The sequence below is a fragment of the Osmerus mordax genome, chromosome 5, assembly GCF_038355195.1.
Source record: "Osmerus mordax isolate fOsmMor3 chromosome 5, fOsmMor3.pri, whole genome shotgun sequence".
In the NCBI taxonomy this organism is placed as follows: domain Eukaryota; kingdom Metazoa; phylum Chordata; class Actinopteri; order Osmeriformes; family Osmeridae; genus Osmerus; species Osmerus mordax.
The window spans coordinates 17,533,348-17,547,536 of NC_090054.1; positions in this window are offsets into that span (position 1 = coordinate 17,533,348).

Sequence of the window (14,189 nt, forward strand, 5' to 3'; positions counted from 1 at the left end):
GAGCCTCTTCTCTGCATAGGCCCTGGTCAAAGTTGGGATCAGCTCAAGTCCCATTTAAACATACATTATCTTGCCCACCATGGTATTTATCATTCACTGACCCCAAATGAATGACATAGATAAGTAAATAAGTAAGTCAATGTTTACACAGCGATGGCAGGGCGTGATGGGAAAACACATCCGAACATCAAGATGTTGTGACACCATGGTGTGGGTCTAACTCTCTTTTTTTGTGGAAGCAAACCGAATAGCCTGATAGCTTGTTTGATAGGTTGTCTGCACTGAGACGCTGTTGCACTTTGAAGTGTGAGAGGTAGCTCTGGTTCAGCCTCGTTCCGGGCCAGTGGGAGTGTGTCTGAGAGGGGGATAGTGTCAGAAAGGGTGAGAGGGCAAGGAGGTGAAGAGTAAGAGATCGAGAGAGAGTGAAAGAGAGAGAGGACAAAATAGGGTTGAGGAGAGGATGGAAGCAGAGCAGAAACATTCCCCAGTCTCGATATTCAGCAGATCCCATTATTAATTTTAACAGCCGAGACAGAGACAGGGAATACCTCAGGAGAAGGCATCAGCCCAGACTGGGGGAGGCATGTAGGAGCATGCCAGACCTGAGCACAGGGCTGCTATCCCAGACAAACACACACGCATACACACACACAGGTACATGTTCCAGCTCCCTCCGTGTTGGCATGACGTGTCAACCTGTAACATGTGTATTTTACCACTAAAAAGTTCAGCTATTTTCTTACAGAGGCACACAATAGAGACAAAACAAAGTCCTGTAATTATTTTTCAATGGTTTAGTTTTCAAGGAATGACTCAAGGTGAACAATGTGAAAGGCGTAGAATGTCATGCAAGCCAACGCAGTAATGCTTGAGAAACAGAAGTCTGTAATCACTAGAGAATTGAACTTAGGAACAGTTGTCTGGTGTTAGTCATCATTAGGATGTTTTGGTTTTGAGGGCCGGCTCCAGCGAGGAGTTAACTCTACCAGTCATGCCAGCGAGAGGGTGTGAAATGCAGTGTAAACATTGGGAGAGAGAGATAGTGAACTATACCACCAATTAGCCTGCAGGTGAGCTGCATGACATGTGTCTGCAACCTTCCCTTTGATCTAAATGGAGCTGCGTGTCAGCTATGCTTGAGAACACTGTGTGTGTCTGTGCAAAGTTCAAATCGATCTTGAGCACTGGATGCCTGTGAGTTATGGGTGCATGGTTAGTGATGATCTGAACACACTCTGACAACAGGTAAACACCTTTCTGGCCCTGTGCTGTGGGAGTAGCAAAGGCCTTCTTGGGATATGTAATTGCAATGTTAATGCTTATTATCTCAACGTCTTTGATCAGCACGCATGCACTCACACTCACACACACGCGCACGCACGCACACACACACACACACACACACACACACAAACCTCTACAGACACGGTCTCCTGTCACTGCAGCAAGACCCGTTCCATCCAGTGGAGCAGCTTTTTAATTTGGATTTCTTCCTTCCAGTCAGACAGACAGAGTGTAAATGAGTTCACAGGGTGCTGAACACCCCAGTCTGCTCCCTGTGAGAATGTGCTTTCATGAGGACGGCTGGGGCTGTCTGTCATCTCACATCACAGAGAGGGAGGCAGTGGATAAGACAGGGGGGAGGCTCAACATCGGACAAAAAAATCACTTTGTAGGTAGGAGTTGCCATGGAGTGAATGATGAGCTGAAGCCTAAGTCTCACATCACTCAAGGTTTATTTACAGTAATTCTGCAATGCGATAATGCTGCCATATTCAATTCATGCCTCTGGAAGATTCTCTGCCGGTGAAAGCCAAATTACAATTAGAGTACGAGGTGTGTGACTTGATTTGTAGAGTCTGTGAGGTGCTTGAATCCTTTATTGACTCCTGTCAGCTAGAGTGTACACAGATGATGTTTACATTTGATGGGTTACAAACTAGATACCTCCTGTGTCGTACAGAGTACTGTAGTTATGTGATTGGCAGGTACTGAATGCGGTCCTCCTGTGTGTCTGACGATGGTTTAGCTTGCCAAGCTAAAGCTCCAACAAAGAGACATCTGGCCTTGGTCATTCAAGGCTATCTAGTTTCAAGAGTGTGGCAATTCACCGTCCTTACTCGTAAGGACCGATGCTTTTAAATCCACGCAAACCAAGGCACTCTTTAAAGAGAGGGGCAGAGGGGCCGAGCGCAGCGGGCGAGGTCAGCTCAACCCAGGGGTGAACTCCGAATCAGACGTCTGACGTCTGGAGTCAAGCTGCAGAGGAAACCAGGGACGATATTTTAGACCACTTTTCCGGGAAATCGAACCCCCTTCCGTCAACACCAGCGAGCTGTAGTTCAGGGAGAGGAGAAAGTTTATTTTGCTCTGAAAACAACCACCTCAAGGCTTCATCAAGACAGAAAAGAAAGGAAAACACAATCCAAAACATTATCAACTATTTTCTGGATAAGTTACTTGTCTCAGCAGGTTGATTATCAGTGCCACGTGGAAACTTGACAAAGCAGTGTGACAGAGCTAACAATTTCATTGAGTGAATATTTGTCTATTTGAAAATCAGTCAGATAAAAAAGGCCAGGGGTCAGGTGTTGGAGTGGAGAATCAGTGGGCTAGATAAGACTTCAGCTGTCTTGTTGGGATAAGAGGTATCTGTTGGCCTAACTAGGCCTGACAAACTAGAGAGTCTCTCCACATTGCTGAAACTGTGTATGTTGGACACCATCTCTCATCACACGCCGTGACCCCCCCTTTCCCTCTCAGTAACCCCCTATCCCCCTTCAACCCCTCCATCACCTCACCACCTCTTATAACCCTCCTCTACCTCCTCCCTCCCCATCCTCCTTCCTGAACCTCTCCCTTCATCCCCTCCCTCACCCCTTCACCTCCACAGCTTTCCACCTCCTCCTCCATCCCTTCCCCACCCTCCTTCCCCTTGTCCTTCCTCCCCTCCCCGGGCCTCCCCACCTCCTCTCTTTGATTCCCAGACCCTTTCCCCCTCGTCTGAGGCTGCTGCCTGTCATCAGCACTCCCCTGAGGGGAGGGAGGGTGGGGAGAGGAGGAGGGAGGCTCGAGGAGAGGGGGAGGGAGGGTTGGGGAGAGGGGGAGGGAGGGGCCGCGTTAGGCTGACCCCGGGGCAGGAGCAGGGCAAGGGGGGTAACGCCTGACTACCGGACCCCCACTTCCTTATCTTTCAGGAGGGCCGCCGCAGAGCGCTGCCCAGGGTATCAGGTTTGGGCCAGGGTGCAGTGTCATGACCCTGTAGAAACGCTTGGTGAACAAGGACTACTGTTCTGTTAGTCTGGTCTGGGATTAGTAGTCAGTCCTCTGATGAAAAGCAGCCCAAAAAAGAATAAGAATCTGTTTTGTTTTCTTGCCTTGAAAACAGGGAGAACTTTAAAAAGTATTATTTTCATAACAGCATTAAAGAAACAATAATCATAGTTTAATCAAGAGTGGTATTGTATTATTATTATTACTATTATTGAATTTAAATACTCACTGTAATCATCTCCACCATGATAATTATGTATTTCAATGTATTTCCCGGGTATTACAAAGTTTTAGAACCTTTTTCACAACCAATCCTTATATATCTCATGTCAGTGTTGTCTGATGGTGATTTAGCAGTTTATGGGAGTATTTTAAGTGTCACCAAAATGTGTCTTACCTGAGGGCTTACCTTGTTGTATGTGTGTGTGTGATGGGAGCAGGACATGGTTTTCCGCCCCCTGAGCGTTGGAGATTGTGTCTTGTTTACGTTCTTATTGAATCAACAAAAAAGGAGGAAGTCCTTTTATGAAAAGGAAGAGTGGGCATTAGGCCGTGCTGTCATGGAAACCCATTACCTGTGGAAAGCCCACCTCAGGCAACGATTAGGGGTCAGCAATGCCTCAGCTCTAAACAGACAGACACACACACAGAGAAGAGGAAAGGGCAGGACAATGGCCCAAAAGGCATCTTCAATTGAGGAATCTCTTTCAAAGGGGGTGTCTTTCCCCAAAAAGCTATAATCCATTAAGACCCTAAGCCCCCTTAAATGCACACACTCTAACAAAGCATGATGAGGCCTTTTTTTTGTCAGACAGGAAAGGGCAGTATGCTTGTCATTGGTGGAGGAGTGGTGTGGCGGGGTGCCAAAGGTCCCATGACAGCTGATAAGGCTGATGATTATAACAAGGCTCGTGAGTGAAACAACCCATTCTCCTTCATGAGAGGGGGATAGACGGGGCTTGGAGGTTGAGAGGGAGACAGAGAGAGGTAGAGAGAGAGAGGGAAAGACAGAGAGAGAGAGCTAGCTGGGACTCCAGCCAGTCACCACATAGAGGCCTATCATTATTATGACATCACTGCTACTCTGACGCACGGAGGTGGAGAGCTATTACCCCAGTATAGGGTAATCACACACATACATACACATACAGATATTATGTTAGTTACCTACAATCTGCACTATACACAGTCTTGCTGGTGTTTACCTGTATAAAGTTTACAAGCTCAGTTGTGACGTGTCTATGGAGCCAAAAGGCAGGGAGGTTTGCATGCGGTTTTTGTATATGGGTGTGTGTGTGTGTGTTTCTTTAGCCTGGGGGAGCATGATTACTGTGGTATTCAGAGAGAGAGCGGAGGACACAGGTACCATCTCCATCAGTGCCTTTCAAACATCTGCTTCAGCCCAGGCATCTGTTCAACTCCCGTTAACATTACCTCCAGCCAAACAGCAATTACATGACTGGCCGCAGGGCTGATGTGTGTGTGTGTGTCAGGGTGTGTAAGTGTGTCACGTGGCGTGAGTTTGTTAGTGTGTTGGCTTGTGTGTGCTTGCTTGTGTAGGTGTTTTGGAGTAGGCGGGACATTGGCACATTCGCAGACGAGAGGCGGAATGTTGGACCCATCCTTCCCAGTCTGGAATGTGTGCACCTCCGGCCTGGCCTCCTCTCCTTCTATCTCCATCGACCTACAGACAACCTGACGCAATAACAAAGGCATCAAAACAAAAAAACAAAAAGTTAACTGACTGTACATGTCAGATAAAGTAGGGAGCTCAGATGCAGAGAGAGAGAGACAGAGAGAGAGAGCGAGATAGTAAGAGACAGTAGATTTATAGAAAGAGAAAGAGAGATAGAAAAAGAGGGAGGGAGAACCTCACACCTACTCTCCCAGCAGCTCAGCCCTGCTCCTCCCCAATACATTTATCATTTACAGTAGGAAGCTACCTGCCACTCCTGAGTTATGTATGCCCAGGCCCCCAGTCCTCCAGCCCTCCCAGTCCTCCCAATCCTGCAGCCCTCCAGTCCTCCTGTCCTCCTTGTCCTCCAATCCTCCTGTTCTCCTTGTCCTCCAGTCTTCCTGTCCTCCTGTCCTCCTTGTCCTCCTGTCCTCTAGTCCTCCTGTCCTCTTGTCCTCTAGTCCTCCAGTCCTCCTGTCCTCCTGTCCTTCTTGTCCTCTAGTCCTCCCAATCCTCCCAGTCCTCCTGTCCTCCTGTCCTCCCAGTCCTCCCAGTCCTCCCAGTCCTCCCAGTCCTCCAGTCCTCCCAGTCCTCCCAGTCCTCCCAGTCCTCCCAGTCCTCCTGTCCTCCCAGTCCTCCTGTCCTCCTGTCCTCCCAGTCCTCCCAGTCCTCCCAGTCCTCCTGTCCTCCCAGTCCTCCTGTCCTCCTGTCCTCCCAGTCCTCCCAGTCCTCCCAGTCCTCCTGTCCTCCCAGTCCTCCCAGTCCTCCCAGTCCTCCCAGTCCTCCTGTCCTCCCAGTCCTCCCAGTCCTCCCAGTCCTCCCAGTCCTCCCAGTCCTCCTGTCCTCCCAGTCCTCCCAGTCCTCCCAGTCCTCCTGTCCTCCCAGTCCTCCTGTCCTCCTGTCCTCCCAGTCCTCCTGTCCTCCCAGTCCTCCTGTCCTCCCAGTCCTCCTGTCCTCCTGTCCTCCCAGTCCTCCCAGAATCCTCCAGTCCTCCCAGCCCTCACACTTCCACAGCCTTGTCCTCAGACTTATCTACCCCCCCCCCTCCTGTTCACTTCCCAGTGTCCCCTGAAAAAACTCCTGCCTTCCTACCCGTACCCCCTTCCTTTAACTTTTCCAGCTAGCTCTAACCCTCCCCTGCCTGAAATAGCCCTCAGCCATAGCTTCCTACCTGCTTGGCCTTCTCCCCCCCAGCCCCGGCTCCATACACATGGTAATCCCAGCTGAGAGCATCAATCGTGAGTTGGCGTGGAGGAAGGTTGGAGAAGGGCCCACGGCTGAAGGGATAAATCACTACTTTTTCCCCCTAAACTCAGAACCCAGTGTCTGGAATGTATGTCTGATAGAACCTGTGAATGAACACACACACACACACACCACACACACGCACACACACAAACACACACAAACACACTATCATTCTGTCCTTCCTCAAACCTCAGACCCACCATCGCCCCCCCCCCCCCCCCCCATGTAAACCTTCATCCATCAAAGAGAGGCGCACTAATCTAGCTACTGTGTGTGTGTGTGTGTATGTGTTTGTACATGTGCATGCGCATATGTGTGCGTTTTGAGGAAATCGGATATTTATTACAATATAGTGTAAATAAATACTTCCACGTTCTCTGGGTAGGCCGTCTTTCCGAGAATTGGGCTTCATTTCATCCCCAGAGAAAGGAGACCGCGCAGTCACAGGGGAGCACAATCAGACACAGCACAGCTTGACACGATATAAGACAGTGTCCTTTCAGACGCAGAGACACTTCATAACACAGTATCCTTCAGATCAGGGTGAGATCCCATCTGATTCCCTGGGATCCCTTGTCTCAGGTGTGGGTGTCCTACCCCCTGTAGGTTGATACTGAAAGGTGTAATTACTTTGTCTGCTTCAGAAGCCGCTAATAACCCGGCCGGCCATGTGAAATAGTACACTGGGTTGTGATGAATTAGGCAGCTTCACCTCTCCCAGTCTTTTGAAGCCACCATGGTGTGGTTAGCCACAACAGCACTTTGGGTGAATACCCAGCCTCCAGTGAGTCTGGGAACACGTACAACTGATGTCACTCCGTAACAAAGGCCCAGCAGATGCGTTACAAGGAAAGAGAGGCGTATATCGAACTTCCCACAAAGAGATGATGCTGCAATATCGTCTGTCACAGTTGACTTCTCGACAAAGTAGAACGGAGGAAGGGGTACGAGAACTCACGGAAGGACGTTGATATGAAACACGGTTGAAACAGAGAGATACAGCTGTTAGTCCAGGCAAGATATATGTGTGTGGTCAATACCTTAACGCAATCTCAGAGAGGCAGGAAACACCAGACTGCGGGCCGCACTAAATTGACACATATAGATGAGCTCCTAAAAAGAAATGCAGGGAACAATGCAGGAGCAGCAGGCATGGGTACCCCCCAGCGCCAGCCCCTATGCACCCCCAGCCGTCACCCCCTATCCCCTAATCCCCTTCCATGGTAATTATACAGGGGGAACCTCACTCTCCCAGCGCCCATCAATATGAAAGAGAGGAGGAAGGAAGTTTCGAAATAATGGCTGATTGAATGACAGAGTAATAGGTCGGAGATACTTAATTAGTGAATGTTGTCTTAATTTAATGGTATTGGGAGCCTGGCGGTGGGGTTGGTGTGGGGGGTGGGGGCATGGTGAGGAGGGAGGGGGCAGGAGGACTGGGGGGTGGTCTCTGTCTCACCTCAGTGTCTTTGCTCATCCATTGTGTGGCTGTGTAATGTCGTTATAACTCCCATGTGATGAATTGACTGTCAGAGAGGGTTCAGGACACTATTCCATTTGGACACACACAGACAGTACAGGAGGGCTATGAAAGGGATGGTTTGGGTGGAAATCTAGGCTGGTCATTGTGTGTGTGACTGTGTGTGTCTCCACCCTTAAAACACACAAAGCTATTATGGAAGTTATTATAGCTAATGATACCTTAGAAAAACGATTTCATCCTAACTTTAGAAAGGTTTGAGTTTCTCTGTCTCCCTCTTTGTCAATTTCGCTGACTCTAGCTTGAATGGTTTTCCAGACCAAAGCAAAAGTGACGACCACCTGCAGCCCTGCATTGACACAGAGCCATAAGGGCACAAGCAGAGCATCTCAAGACATCGACCTCAAACTGACCATCACAGGCGTGTACGTGTGACCTTTGAACCCACCGCGAGCGTGCACGTAACCCTTGGCTACGAGGGGCTGAGTAAAAAAGAGAAGCCCTTAGCAAACAACTTATATTTCAAAAGAAGATCTGCTGACACGGGCACAGCCTTTCTTGGGTCCTGTGAAAAGCTTTTAAACCCGAGGGACAATTGCAACAAAGATACATTTCGCTCTTGGGAACATTCTCTCCCTGAAGGGGTCAATCATACACTTTCATTCAATGCATTCTTTCCTCTCCTTTTTTTTTTCTTCTCTTTTTTTGAGTTGCTTGAGAAAACAAAGACGAAAGAGCAGTGGAAAGAGGTGAGGGAGGAAAGAAAGATAGAGAGACACAGAGACACAGACGGAGAGAGGGGGAAGAAGAAAAAATGTGCAGAGCTTTCTTAACTGCCACCAGTTAGGCTTGACAGGTAGCTTTCATCATTGTGGGCCGCGTCAGTCAGGATGATTTATGGGGAGCGTGGGGAAGAGTAGGAGCTCCCTGTTTGAGAAATATGACTACTATCTGCTAATTTGTTTAGCATTGATCCACTTAGAGAGAGAGAGGATAGGGGTGTGGGGTTGATCTAGGGGCCATGAGGCGGTGGCATTGCTGCTATGACAGGTCCATCCATCCTCCATGCCCCAGCAGCGCCACTCAAACCCCAGTGTGAAGCAACAGCAGCCCCTCCTTTGAGCTGGAATGGACCCTTGATTGACATCCTTTCAGTCAGGCTGGTGGGGGACCGGACAGGGTATGTGTGTGTGTGTGTCCTACCTCTGCTACCTCATAGCCAGCTGGGGTCCTCCACTGCCAATCACTCCAACAATTACCTACAGGGGGGCCACACAAACTCCCACCTCCTTTCTCTCACCCCTCCTCACTCTCCACACCTAACCCTAACCCTACCCCCACACACGCACACATGCACGAGTGCGCACACACACACACTCTTAAACCATGGGCCAGACAAAGCACCACCTTCTCTTCCTGTTGTATTGTCAGATCTCAGTCATTATCTGAAAATGACACTGCTTCTATTGAAGACACGGCACCTGTGGGTTGTGTGTGAGAGACAGAGCGATAGAGAGAGAGAGAGAGAGAGAGAAAGAGAGAGAGAGAGAGAGAGAGAGAGAGAGAGAGAGAGAGAGAAAGAAAGAAAGAAAGAAAGAAAGAGAGAGTTACACAAGATAATATACGAAGTGTCACAAATAGACAGATTAAATGCTGTGAGTACAGAGGGAGTTGTGTGTGGGTGGGGTGGCAGAAGCATCCGCTGCCTTTGAAACCCAAGCTTGAGCAGACTTCAGTTGTGATTAGCTCTGTCTGTGTTTGTCTTGTTTGTGCCAGGTCTGTCTCCAGCCTGGGAGATCTGAACTGGGCAGCCTGCTACACTACTCTTTCCTACCCAGTACACACACACTCACACTCACACACACACACACTCACTCACTCAAACACACTCTCACACTGTGTAATTGTCTCTTTCCCTTGGTAGGGAACTCTCTAATGGGATTAGGTGACACCAGTGTGGTGGGCTGAATTGTTCAGTGAACCGTTACAGAAGCTGCAACAAATCATTCTCAACCACTACCTCTCCTCCGCTCAGACACAGATTCACAGGGGACCATGTCCCACAGTCAGGTTAAAGAGGAAGAACAAAGGAGGTGTAGGACTGAGAAGAAAAAAGGTAGATTCAGCCTCGATATTTAACATGGTTCATCCCCCCCCCCCCCCCCCCCCCCCCCAACCACCACTGAATGACAGTAAGCATCCCACCTTTTTAATCTCTATCTGGGGAAGACAGACAAGCAGACAGACACAAATCCAGCTCACTTTTGACTGGCTGCCAGCGTTTCCACAGACGACCACAGATAGAAAATATGACCAAGAGTTCAAAAACACATCCTACGCATTTTTCAGGCTCACTTGGAAAAACAAGCCTCCAACTCCCTGCTCACCTTCACGCTTTAATTGCACAAATTACAAGTAATTACACAACGTATCCTTACACAACCCCAGGGCTTCTCTGTTGATTCAGAAGATTCCATCCTTAAGGGAGAGCTAAGTTCTTGTCCTGTGGTTTGACATGAACGCACATTTTTTATATGCCTGATGGACACAAAATGCACTATACCACTTGAAAACGGTTTGAAAAGACGTCTGACATACAACACAAACTTGACATAAAAAACTAAGATTTAAAAGTTTGGTGCCGCAAACCGAGTTCAAGGCCATTGTAGGTTTAAATGATCAAAAGACAGTTATAACCCTGCCAGTCCACACACATAAAACCACACTTTGATTCTATTAAAAGCACTTAAATATCAACTGATGAAATTGAAATGGTCCCTCTTAATTCCCTTAACTGAAGAATCAGTCTGACTTATCAGTGGCTTAAACCAACAGTAGTTGTCAGGGTCCTGCTTTTGTTGTGTCTGCTCTACGGCAGCACAGCAGTCCTGACTCAGCACACTGGTGGAGGGGTGTAACGGGGGGGGGGGGGGGGGGGGTGATAAAATTGTTTATACAACAAACCATCAATTAGCAACAAGTGACAAATTGCTAATTTTCATGATTAACTATCACTAGTGGCTCGAATAGTTTGGGTTTGTCCTGTTTGTACGTTTGTGTGAGTGTGAGGGAATAAATCAAACACATAAACATGATGGATGTTCTTATTTCCCTTGGATCTTGCTGTGACTGTCTTTGATGGAAGGCGTGAGGACCCAGACGCATTCATGCCAGTGGGACCAGGGACAGATGTCCATGCAGGCCCAATGCACATACGGGACAGCCTTTAAATGTGTATGACACATTCCACACTCCACTTCCCTGAATGATATCCTCTTCCCTGGAATCATACCTTGAATACTTCACTGGCACACCTGAAGCTATTGTTTAGCAACCAAATATTTGAGTGCTTAGGTCATGTTTATGGCAAAACAAGACAGAAAGTAATTTCTTTGTTTGTTGAATCAGTGATAGACACAATCAGGTTAGATAATGTGCTGTTGAGTGGCTTTGCCATAACAAGAAGAAATATGTGAGGGATTCCTTTTCCAAGAGTAAAGCTCTTTTGGGAAAGGTAAGATTTGTTCATACCTGTTTCTCTTGCAGAAGACACATACTTCCTGTATGAGATGTATTTTGAAAACAGGAACATTGTAGAATGTTACACACACACACATTGTAGATACACAAAAGCATGTTGAAACAATGTGCAAAGTTCTTTGAAAACAAATATGTAGTTTAGAGTAATAAAACAGACTTCTCCGCAGTGAAAATCTTGGGATGGTTTGCATTACAGACAGTTTTGTTCCTTATTTGTTCACTTACTGCTGATCTAGCTGGAAAGCATAATTGGAAACAACTAGCTGGGAACTAACGTGTATATCTGCTAAAAGCAGCATGGTGGAATTATGGTATATTGGAGAATGTTACCCAACTTCTCCTGATGAGGGTGTGCTCCTATCAGCACCTCTTTCTGGCAATACGCAATTAAGCTAGGGGTCAGAGGTCAGGCTGGATTTAAACCAGGGTCTTAATGGTCACTAAACAAACCTTCCCAAACCCCAGATTAGTGGAAGGAAACCCCACTGATGACGGATTTGTCTCCTCCTTCTGTGAGTGTGTGTGAGTGTGTGTGTGAGTGTGTGGCAGCAATGTGTTCAAGTGTGTTAGCAATGTTAATAACATGCCATGCACACCAAGATGAAAGGCTATAATTTGATCGTTTTAAGAATAGAGTGCACTATGAGTTCACTTCCCTCAATCCCGCCTTAAAGCTCCCCTTGGTAAGATTTCTTGTTTATGGTTTGAATGTAGTTAAGATGTGTATTTATGGATTTGTTCGATTCAAGTGCCTCATAGGCTTTCGTTTTCTGCTTTTACCTTGTATGTAACACTGTATAAAAACATTCACGGAGAACATTTTTTTAAAGTTGCCTTTTTTATACATTTAGTATCTCAAAGAAGTATATCCTCTGGGAGGTTGAAAAAGTAACTTTAAGGATTTGGTGGTTTTCAGAGATTCTAAATTAACGCATCAACATAAATCTGTTTTAATACCTGACATAGCTGATGTCAGAACTGACTTAATACCTGACATGTTGCTGAGTTGCCAGGGCTGGGGTTGGGCTGGGGCTGGGGTTGGGGCTGGTTGGAGGCAGAGGCCGGGGCTGTGGGCCCCAGATCATTAAGTGTGTGACAGGTCAAGGCCTCATGCAGGGCTCCCTAATAAGAAGGCCCCCCTGAGTTGGACAGACCGTGGAGAGAGAGAAAGTCCGCCTGTCAATTACAATCCCCTTCTGCTGTTCCGCACCACTAACTTTCTCTGTTAATATAGAGAACAGGCAGCGTAACCGTAGTAACATGTTCTGAAGCCCGCTCAGGGCCCAGCTGGGGTCCAGGGATGCAGGGGAGGGAGTGGGGGCCGGAGGGGCAGTGTGGGGGGGACGGACGGGGGGGATGGACGACTACTCTTGGAATCTAATGTCCAAGGTGAGGCTATAGGGTTTGGCCTCGTCGTGGATCTGGGTATGGAGGTCTAGGAGATGTCTATAGGTCTAGCCTCGGGTCTGAGACTGGGGGAAAAGTGGGAAAGAGGCTGGACGGTATGGGCGGGCTGGGAGGGCTGGGAGCTAGGAGTTGAGAGGACGAGAAGTCCTTTTGTCCAAAAATCCCACCCAAAGTAAGTGTAAAAAAAAAGACTTCAAATAGATTAGAACCCCAATAATAAGTGTGTGTACATTTTCAGTATTTCAATGGCTTAAAACTTGGGTAAATGTATACTGTCTGCACCCTAGTCAGACAACAAAGCTTTGCAAAGGCCCTGTGTCTTTGAAACATAAGCTCAGATCACTGAGGTATTCTTGCTAAATCTTTAAGGTAAATCTTTAAGGTAAGTATGTTGTCTAAAATAGTGGTATTTAGTCAGGCTATTATCCCTAAGACAACAAGCCAGGAGGCTAAGCTTGGAGAGATCTCAACTCTCACAGTGATCTTTGTCAACACAGAGGGGGCTAGAGATGTGGAACTGGTGGGGGTCCAGGTTCCCCTCCTGCCAGGTCAGTTGGACTGTGCTCTTCTCTATCGCTAAGAGGCTCCACCCAATCAAGACCCGGCCATGCCCTGGGAGGGGGGGGGGGGGGGGGGGGGGGGCTACACCGACATGCAGACGTACTAATTCTTATTCCACATCAGCCCTGATCATGATCTACCAATGACCTCATACTTAATTGAAACAGATGAGGAGTTGTCTTGTTTAATGTTTGTTTGACTTTCCCCCCGACGGCTCTGATCATTAGTAATGAAAGGAAAAACCAGAACGTTCACGAGACGATATGAGTTCACCACCAAGGAGAGGCAGACAGACAGAAACGTTTATCGTTAAACACAACTGATACGTTTTTGCAAACATGGCAGGACTTGAAATAGGACTTGGCTGTACCTTGTGCTTTATTTTGGAGCAATCTCAAGGATCAGGCCCTTGTGTTGTAATACTGGCCACGTCTATGGAGCATAGCAAATGTGGACAATCAAACACGTTGAGGGACTTAAGTAACGTGTACCTGCTTGGTTTGCAGGCCTGAAGGTTGCCAGGTTTTGGGTGTAGTGGCCTCTACTAACCCCCACTGAGAGCCACTTTCTTTACTTCTCCTTCATGTCACCTCCTTGAATCATCTCCTCTCTGTCCCCCCCCTTTCCTTCTCTGTAACATCTGCAGTACGGGAGAGACAGCTCCCTGCACTGTAAAACTTGTCTCTGGCAGGATAATCTCTTCTCCCGTCCAGTTTGTTTGTTAGTTGCTCAGTTGATACAGTAGCCGTAGCTTGGTCACTTTTGCATGCTGTGTTTTTACAGGGAGAGGTTACGGCCAGGTCAGACCAGAAGCCTCTCTTCCTTCTCTCTCTCTCAGGACTGTAAGAACCGGGGATTTGATTCAAAGTCCTAACACACACAGGGGTTTTAGGGAGCTACACAAATAGAAACTAGAGATTTATCCACATGCGATCAATGTCGGGTGTCAGCCTGCCGTTTCGTGTTTATCCCTTTCTTGTCTCCCAGAAAACGAAGCAAGAAAGA